Consider the following 11,763-nt stretch of genomic DNA (forward strand, 5'->3'; position numbering starts at 1 on the left):
ATTAGTAAAGATCAGTAAAAACCTGATGGGCTGGACTTTAGACTTTTGAACAGACAGGTCCCACAGAGTGAGGATGAATGGGCTTCTGTCAGACCCAGTGTTCTCCTCCACTGGTTCTCCTCCAGCCTGGCTCCTGTCTCCATTATTCTCCATTCTCTACACAAATGTGTGTCAGAGTGAATGTGAAAACAGGAGCATCATTAAGTATGCTGATGACTCAGTCCTTGTCAGCCTGCTCACAGAGGGGCAGACCAGTCCAGTCCTGTCACTGATGACTGGGTCCAGTGTGTGAGGAGTCCCACCTTCACCTGAACTGATCTGAAACAAAACATATGATTGATTTTAGAAAACAGCAGGACAGGCACAGAGTCGCTGTGATTAAAGGTCAGACTATAGAACAAGTGCAATCACACAAATACCTTTGGGACGATAATAGATGAAAATCTGAGTTTTAGTGAAAACTGCAGATGTGTGTGAACAGGACCATCAGCGCCTCCACTGCCTTAGAACACTGGAACACTTCCACATGGACCCAACATCTGAACTGGGTTTGATCGTTCTTTTACTGAGTCTGTTTCATCTTTTTGTCTGCTGCTGTGGTTCGCTCAGACCTCGGTTTCAGAGAAACTCACTAAATCAAACAGTCAGATGGTCCAGTCGCCTGATTGGTCAGTCCCAGTCTGGCCCCTCCTCCCTGTCCACTGAACAGGTCCAGAGGATGGTTCTGATGGTTCCATCAGTTCTGAACAATGACTCCATCCTTTACCAGGTGGAGTTCAGCTCTTTTCCTCTGGACGGAGGTTCTTAGTCCCAGGTTCAGGACACAGCGTTTATAAAAACAGCTGTTCCTGTCGCCGTCACTGAACTCAAGAAGAAACAGTGACACTGCACTTTTAACTTATTTAGTTATTTATCCCATTTCTTTGCTCCATTTATTATCATTGTGACTTCAAAGTTTTAAATTTTTAAATTTTATGTTCTTATCCTGGTTTTTATCCCAGATTGTTTTTATTTTATCTTTTCTGGTTTTTATTGTGTGTTTTATTGCATCTTGTTTTTATTTATTTGATCTTATTTATTTTATTCTTTTCCTTCTCCATGCTGCTGTACAGATGAACGGTGGAACACTGAGCAGTTTTTGTCCTGTCTGTAAGTATGATCTAGTGCCTGTCTTGCATGTTCAGTGTATGTGTTGTTGTAATGCCAAGGCAATCACCTAGATTGCAAAACAAAATCTACCTACGGGTACAAATAAAGGAACCTTGACCTTGACCTTAAAAATGACCCAAACATCACCCAAAAATGACCCCAAAACCACCTAAAAATTACCCAAAAAACATCTAAAAACAGCCCAACTCTTTTCTTCCAGTTCCTCAGTGTTTAGTGTCTTTGTAGATCTGATCCAGAATGCACATGGACTAATGAGAAGTGGAGGAAGAAGACTGAGAAAATTACACTGATTTTACTGAAGAAATTTCATTTTTTTCAGGTTATTCACATGTTTTTTTGTCTGGATAGTTTATGAAAGTAAGTATTTCATAATTTAATGTTTGTTTGTTTTTTGTTTTGTTTTTTTGCACTAAAAGACTAAACTGTGCAGTGGTCATTATTTCTAGGTTCTTCTGTTCTTCTTTTACTGCAGATCAAATCAGACTGAATGTGGAACCTGAAAGAACAGGAGTTTAGAACCCTGAACTACAACCACTGACTCATGACACCCTCATACAGGAGCTACACTTCAGATCATATCTGATATTTTAAAAGAAACAATATGAGGTCAAAGGTCAGAAATACATGTTACACAACCAGTGGTAGAATGTAACAAGGTATCTGTACTTCATTACCATACTTAAATACAGTTTTATGTTTCTGTACTGGTACTTTATTTAAAGGCTCATATTTATTTAAACCCACTCTTCTGAGTCTGGCCTTCAGTTCTTTGTGTATTTGGACTCTCAGAGTTCAGACAGTTTGAATTTGAAAAAATTATCTTTAGATTCATTTGGACAAAAATCCACTGGATTTCAACAACCTGTTTGAATTCCTGCTTCATGTGTTACATTTTATAACTACTTACGACATTTGCACATATGGGTTTTTGTTATGTTGTTTTTTTTCCATTATTTTGCTTGGTTTTCCTTCAGTTTTGTTCATTATTTAGCTCAATTTTCATTTGGTTTTGTTCATTTCTTTCATTATTTTGCTAATTTCTTTTTTGTTTTTCTCAATTTTTTTCATCATTTTGCTCAATTTTAGTTCAGTTTTTTAAATTTTCTTCATAATGTTGTTCAGTTTTATTCTTTTTTTTTTAATCAATATTTTTGCTCAATAATTGGTTGGTTTTGTTCTTTTTTATTATTTTGCTAAAATTTTCATTTTGTTTTTCTCAAAATTTTTCTCAATTTTTGTTTGCTTTTGTTCATTATTTTTGCTCGATTTTCATTTGGTTTTGTTCATTTCTTTTAATTATTTTGCTTAATTTTTTAAAATTTTTCTCTATTTTTTTCATTATTTTGCTCAATCTTTGTTCAGTTTTGTTCATTTTTTTCATTATTTTGCTCAATTTTCATTTGGTTTTGTTCATTTCTTTCACTATTTTGCTCTATTTTTGTTCAGTTTTGTTCATTTATTTAAATTATTTTGCTCAATTTTTGTTCGGTTTTGCTTATTTTTGTCATTATTTTGCTCGGTTTTCATTCTGTTTTGTTCATTATTTTGCTCAATTTTCATTCGGTTTCGTTCATTTCTTTCCTTATTTTGCTTAATTTTTTTCTGTTTTCTCAAGTTTTTTCATTATTTTGCTAAATTTTTGTTTGGTTTATTCATTTTTTTCATTATTTTGCTAAATTTTTGTTTGGTTTTATTCATTTTTTTCATTATTTTGCTCAATTTTCATTCAGTTTTATTCTTCTTTTTAATCAATATTTTTGCTCAGTTTTTGGTTGGTGTTATTAGTCAGAAATCAGGTTGAAGATGGACCTGTGGAAAATGAATGAAGAATTCAGAGCCAAGTAGAGCATTTACAGTTTATGGAGACCACAGGTAATGTGGGAGAAGGAAGAATTACACTTAAAAAAGACAAATATCACTGTTTTAAGTAAAAATCATAATGCATACTTTTAATTTTACTCTGACAATTATCTGTACTTTCTACTCCATTGCATTTCTACAGTTTATGCCGTTATTCTTTACATTTTATGAACCCAGTTTCCTCAAACTCTTGCATATATAGAGTTGTACAGATTGTTTCTATTGCTTTTTTTTTTTTTTTTTTTTAACTTTATTTAGAAATAAATTTACAAATATTGTCAAACACTTAATATATAACACAATATACAGAATACATGAGATGTATTACAGATACAAACATAGAATACAAACATACAATCAGTATATGTATAGAAGACATTTTCAACCATTCATATACAAAAAAATAAATAAATACATAATTTCTCATCTAAAATGTCATTAAATGTCAGATAATACATTAAATATCTTATCATAGCTATCAAGAAATGTCCTATTTATTATTATTATTAACAAGGGCTAATGATTTATAAAGTGAGTTAAATCAAATTAAAAAATGAGGAAAGGTTGGCTTTGAGGCTGAAAATTTTTGCTTATGAATGAAATATTTCCCAATAAAATGAAAAAATTAACTAAACACTGCAGTCACTTGTTCTTATTTTTATAATAACATAGAACATCTTTCAGGGAAAAACAGTCTGACATGTTCCCTTGGATGAAGATATAAGAACACAAGTTAGACCAAAAATGCTTTGTGACATTACATTAAAAAAAACAAATGGTTGTACTCCATTTGTTTTTACACTTGGTGTCGGCTGCTGCCTTATCGGTACAGACAGCTGCCTGTCAGCCAGATGAGCCCATACAAAGAAAAACAACAAAAAAAACAACAAAAAAACAAATGGTTTAAAGTTTAAAACCTGGTAGAATTTGTTGTAAATTTGATCAATTTATTTGGAAAATTTCATATACATAAAAATAACTATACCAGAACTCACACAAATGTTAAAATCTTCCTGATGGAATTTGAAAAATATATTAAATCTTTAGAATTTATCTTTAACAAAAAAACAAACAAAAGAAAAAAAAGCACTAGTGCCTTGAATATTTATAAAGAATTCTTTAATATAGACTGAAGTGACTGATGCATTTATTTATTTGTGTTAGATATATTGGTTTTTTTTTTTTATATTATATTATTTGTCTGCTTTTTTTCCCTTAAATTTATTTGTTCAAATGCTTTTTCTTTTTGACATCTTGATGTTTGTTTGTTCAAAATGTATATGTTTTGTATACCTGAATATTTTCAATAAAGTTGAGGAAAAAACAAGTTTTAAACCTGGAGTTCAGAATTCCTGAGGAGTACAGGGACTATTTGTCTCGGCGGAGGAGTCTGACTGCACTGCGGCTGCGCCTTAAACTTATGTAGATCCTAATATGCGGCACAAATAGTTATATGTAGTTTAAAACATTACAAGAAACTACAGGAGAAGATGGATTTAAGTGTATGTTAAGAAAAAGAGAAGATTAAAAGAAGAGAAGGAACACCAGAGGAGAACACAGAACTAGGTCCAGCAGCGGAGGGATACGGTCTGACAGCGGCTCAGTTCGGAAGTCCAGTGAGTAGATGGAACTAGAGTGATCTGTGTTCATAAATGTCACTGAATAATGTGATCTAGTTCATAAATGTCACTGAATAATGTGATCTAGTTTAGAACAGTCTGTTGAACCCAGTTTGTCCAGTAGAATGTGTGTGTTCTCTACTTTAGAACAGCTGTGGACTGAACCAGTTCAACTGAAACCGGCTGGAACCGGTTCAATCCGCTCTGAGCGACTATTCAACTGTTAGCAGCAATAAGCGACAAATATGTCCGAAAAAAAGCCGAAAATGCAGCAGTACTACTGTTGTGTGTGTGTCAGGACTGGAGGCAGTTGTGTGTGTGTTGTGTTCTTTTTCATCCATAATCAGTGCAGTTCCAGTCCTACTGTGTGTGTGTGTGTGTTTGGGACAGTTTCCAGTAAATAGTCTGATCCAGGCTGTTCTTATCCTCCCATAGTCACTGGTCTGCTCTGAATACAACCTGTTTAACAGGATGTTCAGACTAAAAACTGTCAAAGGAACAAGTACCTCTATCTAAAATCAAACTATGGAACCTTTTTACCCTAAAGTTCATCAGTTTTTGATCAGGTTTCGGTCAGGTGTAACCCTGTTAGTATCACTGGTTACTGCCCATGTATATGTATGGAAACATTGAACCAACATTCAAGTAAAGTCATCTGAAAACATTTATTTTATTGTTTTTATGGATACGTGTTAATGTAAAACCTAAATAGAAGGAAAATGAAATACATCCTGAATGTGAGAGTGAAAAGTAATGACAGAATGTTAGTTTTTCTGTGTTTGTGTGCTCTATACAAACCTCATTTCCTCCTAAACCCTGTTGTCTGCAGTTGGACTCCTCTGCAGAGCCAGGGCTTTTATGACGCTGGGTAAGAACAATCTATTCAATGACTTGCTGAACTATGGAGTTAGATGTGTAGCAGCTAAAATTTACTTAGGGGGTCAAATGAGTGTCCATTTTTGTCAAAAAACAAACAAACAAACAAACAAACAAAAATAACAGTTGTCCTACAGTCATAGAAATGTGTGTAAATAATGCTAATCCATTTGTGCACAGACTACTGATATTCTTTGACAGTGGAAGCTCTATTTTCATAAATATTGGATTTGGAATAGCACGTGGATGTGAAAACTTTTGCTGGTGGACGGACGTGACATTACCCATGATGCTCTGGTCAGTCCCAGTACTTTATTAGGAATAAACTTCTAGACTTCCTATTGCTAATTGTGCTCTTCAGCATAAATGTTGGTATTGTGGATCTAAAACAATCCCAGCTGACACAAAAACACTAAATGTGTCAGTGGACGGATGTGACATGGTTGTTGTGGATCCCATCATACTGATGCTCTGCAGCCATGTCAGCGTTTACACTAATGATCCCTGTGCAAAAACTAGGAGCACTATTATTTATTGGATAGTTTAGCATCAGACTAAAGAGGAAAGAACAATCTAGAATTGTTCTTTGTGTCTAAAAATGCTTCTTATTGTAAAAGTGTTGATGTAAACAGTGCTGTGTGCCATTCTTCATGTATGTATTGGTGGAACAGAAGCAGGATGGATCAGCACCATACTCCAGATTGAACCTGTACAAATAAAACGTGATATGGAGGAGAGAATCTGGGAAGAAAAACTGGGGAATCCAAAAGAAGAGAAGATTTGTTTTTCAGGTAAATTCAGTTCAAATATAACTTGGCCATTTGTGACATGAAAATATAGCATTAATTGTGATGAAATTGTACAACATGTTGAACAGAACTGAAATCCTGTACATTTGCAGAACTTGCATTTACCAACACAAAGTTCCTTTGGGGATTCCCTTAGGTTGATTTACTATGAACAAAGACAGAAATAAGACCTCTAAGCACATTTTAGCCGGTAGACAAATGAAGGATTTATGATGTAAATGTGTTATTAAAATGCTGTAATGAGTGTTAGACTTGATTTTACATGTTTTTTTCCTCTGTTCCACAGGTCGGGTGTTTTGTTTGCTGAGGTGCACAGATAGAAGATCCTGTCCAAGGCTGGTGAGTCCAAGCCCTAGATCCACTGTGTTGAACCCTGAACTGCCTTGGATGAATGGACCTGTGATCACTGAGCGGTAGGATAAACCCACATCCACCTGTTTGTTCTGCACACTCTGTTAGGAGGAAAATACAGAGGGCTGGTCCTCTGTACAGCTGAAATAGTGCCCACTAACACTATATGGACTCAAACCCTCAGGATGACAGTATTTTGGTTTTCTTAACTTCTATTTTATTTTGGGTCCATTACACTTCTTTATGTTTTTGTATCATACACAGTATATTTATGTTTGTGAACCATGTGAATAAGGAAGTCATTTTTAACTTATGTCAGGGGTGTCCAATCCTGGTCCTGGAGGGCCGGTATCCTGCATGTTTTAGATGTTTCCCTCTTCCAACACACCTGACAGTCATTATCAGGCTTCTGCAGAGCTGGAGGATAGGCTTATCATTTAAATCAGATGTGTTGAAAGAGGGATACATCTAAAATATGCAGGATACCGGCCCTCCAGGACCAGGGTTGGACACCCCTGACTTACGTAGACCACTACAGGTCTGTTTTTTTTGTGTTCTCATATAGAACAATTTAATTAAGTTGACTGTAGTTGCCTCATTAGTCCTTTCAGTTGTTCCAGTCGCTGAACCTCATTAATCTGCATCACACAATCCAAACTGCTGTCTGAATTGAGTGTTACACAAACATCATTAATTTCTGTAGAGGAATCACTCTGACAGATCCAACAGGGCCTGAACATGTTTATTTTCACATGCAATGAGTTGTACTTTTACTGATAACATCAATGTCTACAATGTCAGTCCCATCTTAAGTTCAGAGAAACGTAAAGAAATACATCTGTTTTCAAGTTTTCTTCAGTATCGCAGTAATTCAGTCAATTTTCAGGATTATATATTTGGGGAAATCAATAGTGGAGTCTGTGTGAATGTTAGATATTAAAAAGCATTTGTTGATAAAGACATGAGCTGACTTTTAAGACTTGATTCACTGTAGACATGAAGATCATTCAGGTGTGATTTCAGGATCAGGAGGTTTAACTGTCTTTGGCTCAGTCTGTTTTCGACCCATTTTCGATCTGTTTTCAACCCGTTTTCAGTCTGTTTTTGGTTTAGGGGTCTTTGGCTCAGTCTGTTTTCGGTCTGTTTTCGGTGCAGGAGTCTTTGGTTCAGTCTGTTTTCAACCCGTTTGCAGTCTGTTTTTGGTCTGTTTTCAGTCTGTTTTCGGTACAGTGGTCTTTGGCTCTGTCTGTTTTCAGTCTGTTTTTGGTTTAGGGGTCTTTGGCTCAGTCTGTTTTCAGTCCATTTTCAACCAGTTTTTGGTCTGTTTTCGACCCATTTTCGATCTGTTTTCGACCCGTTTTCAGTCTGTTTTTGGTTTAGGGGTCTTTGGCTCAGTCTGTTTTCGGTCTGTTTTCGGTGCAGGAGTCTTTGGTTCAGTCTGTTTTCAACCCGTTTGCAGTCTGTTTTTGGTCTGTTTTCAGTCTGTTTTCGGTACAAGGGTCTTTGGCTCAGTCTGTTTTCAGTCTGTTTTCAACCAGTTTTTGGTCTGTTTTCGACCCGTTTTTTTGTCTGTTTTCAGTCTGTTTTTGGTACAGGGTCTTCGGCTCAATCTGTTTGCGGTCTGTTTTCAACCAGTTTTTGGTCTGTTTTCAACCAGTTTTTTTGTCTGTTTTCAGTCTGTTTTTGGTACAGGGTCTTCGGCTCAATCTGTTTGCGGTCTGTTTTCAACCAGTTTTTGGTCTGTTTTCAACCAGTTTTTGGTCTGTTTTCGACCCATTTTCGGTGTGTTTTTGGTTTAGGGGTCTTTGGCTCAGTCTGTTTTCAGTCCATTTTCAACCAGTTTTTGGTCTGTTTTCGACCCATTTTCGGTCTGTTTTTAACCCGTTTTTGGTCTGTTTTTGATGCGTTTTTAGTCTGTTTTCGGTACAGTGGTCTTTGGCTCTGTCTGTTTTCAGTCTGTTTTTGGTTTAGGGGTCTTTGGCTCAGTCTGTTTTCAGTCCATTTTCAACCAGTTTTTGGTCTGTTTTCGACCCATTTTCGATCTGTTTTCGACCCGTTTTCAGTCTGTTTTTGGTTTAGGGGTCTTTGGCTCAGTGTGTTTTCGGTCTGTTTTCGGTGCAGGAGTCTTTGGTTCAGTCTGTTTTCAACCCGTTTGCAGTCTGTTTTTGGTCTGTTTTCAGTCTGTTTTCGGTACAGGGGTCTTTGGCTCAGTCTGTTTTCGGTCTGTTTTCAACCAGTTTTTGGTCTGTTTTCGACCCGTTTTTGGTCTGTTTTCAGTCTGTTTTTGGTACAGGGTCTTCGGCTCAATCTATTTTCAGTCTGTTTTCAACCAGTTTTTGGTCTGTTTTCAACCAGTTTTTGGTCTGTTTTCGACCCATTTTCGGTGTGTTTTTGGTTTAGGGGTCTTTGGCTCAGTCTGTTTTCAGTCCATTTTCAACCAGTTTTTGGTCTGTTTTCGACCCATTTTCGGTCTGTTTTTAACCCGTTTTTGGTCTGTTTTTGATGCGTTTTTAGTCTGTTTTCGGTACAGTGGTCTTTGGCTCTGTCTGTTTTCAGTCTGTTTTTGGTTTAGGGGTCTTTGGCTCAGTCTGTTTTCAGTCCATTTTCAACCAGTTTTTGGTCTGTTTTCGACCCATTTTCGATCTGTTTTCGACCCGTTTTCAGTCTGTTTTTGGTTTAGGGGTCTTTGGCTCAGTCTGTTTTCGGTCTGTTTTCGGTGCAGGAGTCTTTGGTTCAGTCTGTTTTCAACCCGTTTGCAGTCTGTTTTTGGTCTGTTTTCAGTCTGTTTTCGGTACAGGGGTCTTTGGCTCAGTCTGTTTTCGGTCTGTTTTCAACCAGTTTTTGGTCTGTTTTCGACCCGTTTTTTTGTCTGTTTTCAGTCTGTTTTTGGTACAGGGTCTTCGGCTCAATCTGTTTGCGGTCTGTTTTCAACCAGTTTTTGGTCTGTTTTCAACCAGTTTTTTTGTCTGTTTTCAGTCTGTTTTTGGTACAGGGTCTTCGGCTCAATCTGTTTGCGGTCTGTTTTCAACCAGTTTTTGGTCTGTTTTCAACCAGTTTTTGGTCTGTTTTCGACCCATTTTCGGTGTGTTTTTGGTTTAGGGGTCTTTGGCTCAGTCTGTTTTCAGTCCATTTTCAACCAGTTTTTGGTCTGTTTTCGACCCATTTTCGGTCTGTTTTTAACCCGTTTTTGGTCTGTTTTTGATGCGTTTTTAGTCTGTTTTCGGTACAGTGGTCTTTGGCTCTGTCTGTTTTCAGTCTGTTTTTGGTTTAGGGGTCTTTGGCTCAGTCTGTTTTCAGTCCATTTTCAACCAGTTTTTGGTCTGTTTTCGACCCATTTTCGATCTGTTTTCGACCCGTTTTCAGTCTGTTTTTGGTTTAGGGGTCTTTGGCTCAGTGTGTTTTCGGTCTGTTTTCGGTGCAGGAGTCTTTGGTTCAGTCTGTTTTCAACCCGTTTGCAGTCTGTTTTTGGTCTGTTTTCAGTCTGTTTTCGGTACAGGGGTCTTTGGCTCAGTCTGTTTTCGGTCTGTTTTCAACCAGTTTTTGGTCTGTTTTCGACCCGTTTTTGGTCTGTTTTCAGTCTGTTTTTGGTACAGGGTCTTCGGCTCAATCTATTTTCAGTCTGTTTTCAACCAGTTTTTGGTCTGTTTTCAACCAGTTTTTGGTCTGTTTTCGACCCATTTTCGGTGTGTTTTTGGTTTAGGGGTCTTTGGCTCAGTCTGTTTTCAGTCCATTTTCAACCAGTTTTTGGTCTGTTTTCAACCCATTTTCGGTCTGTTTTTAACCCGTTTTTGGTCTGTTTTTGATGCGTTTTTAGTCTGTTTTCGGTACAGTGGTCTTTGGCTCTGTCTGTTTTCAGTCTGTTTTTGGTTTAGGGGTCTTTGGCTCAGTCTGTTTTCAGTCCATTTTCAACCAGTTTTTGGTCTGTTTTCGACCCATTTTCGATCTGTTTTCGACCCGTTTTCAGTCTGTTTTTGGTTTAGGGGTCTTTGGCTCAGTGTGTTTTCGGTCTGTTTTCGGTGCAGGAGTCTTTGGTTCAGTCTGTTTTCAACCCGTTTGCAGTCTGTTTTTGGTCTGTTTTCAGTCTGTTTTCGGTACAGGGGTCTTTGGCTCAGTCTGTTTTCGGTCTGTTTTCAACCAGTTTTTGGTCTGTTTTCGACCCGTTTTTGGTCTGTTTTCAGTCTGTTTTTGGTACAGGGTCTTCGGCTCAATCTATTTTCAGTCTGTTTTCAACCAGTTTTTGGTCTGTTTTCAACCAGTTTTTGGTCTGTTTTCGACCCATTTTCGGTGTGTTTTTGGTTTAGGGGTCTTTGGCTCAGTCTGTTTTCAGTCCATTTTCAACCAGTTTTTGGTCTGTTTTCGACCCATTTTCGGTCTGTTTTTAAACCCGTTTTTGGTCTGTTTTTGATGCGTTTTTAGTCTGTTTTCGGTACAGTGGTCTTTGGCTCTGTCTGTTTTCAGTCTGTTTTTGGTTTAGGGGTCTTTGGCTCAGTCTGTTTTCAGTCCATTTTCAACCAGTTTTTGGTCTGTTTTCGACCCATTTTCGATCTGTTTTCGACCCGTTTTCAGTCTGTTTTTGGTTTAGGGGTCTTTGGCTCAGTCTGTTTTCGGTCTGTTTTCGGTGCAGGAGTCTTTGGTTCAGTCTGTTTTCAACCCGTTTGCAGTCTGTTTTTGGTCTGTTTTCAGTCTGTTTTCGGTACAGGGGTCTTTGGCTCAGTCTGTTTTCGGTCTGTTTTCAACCAGTTTTTGGTCTGTTTTCGACCCGTTTTTTTGTCTGTTTTCAGTCTGTTTTTGGTACAGGGTCTTCGGCTCAATCTGTTTGCGGTCTGTTTTCAACCAGTTTTTGGTCTGTTTTCAACCAGTTTTTTTGTCTGTTTTCAGTCTGTTTTTGGTACAGGGTCTTCGGCTCAATCTGTTTGCGGTCTGTTTTCAACCAGTTTTTGGTCTGTTTTCAACCAGTTTTTGGTCTGTTTTCGACCCATTTTCGGTGTGTTTTTGGTTTAGGGGTCTTTGGCTCAGTCTGTTTTCAGTCCATTTTCAACCAGTTTTTGGTCTGTTTTCGACCCATTTTCGGTCTGTTT

This window comes from Sphaeramia orbicularis, unplaced genomic scaffold (genome assembly GCF_902148855.1).
Source record: "Sphaeramia orbicularis unplaced genomic scaffold, fSphaOr1.1, whole genome shotgun sequence".
Taxonomy (NCBI): Eukaryota; Metazoa; Chordata; class Actinopteri; order Kurtiformes; family Apogonidae; genus Sphaeramia; species Sphaeramia orbicularis.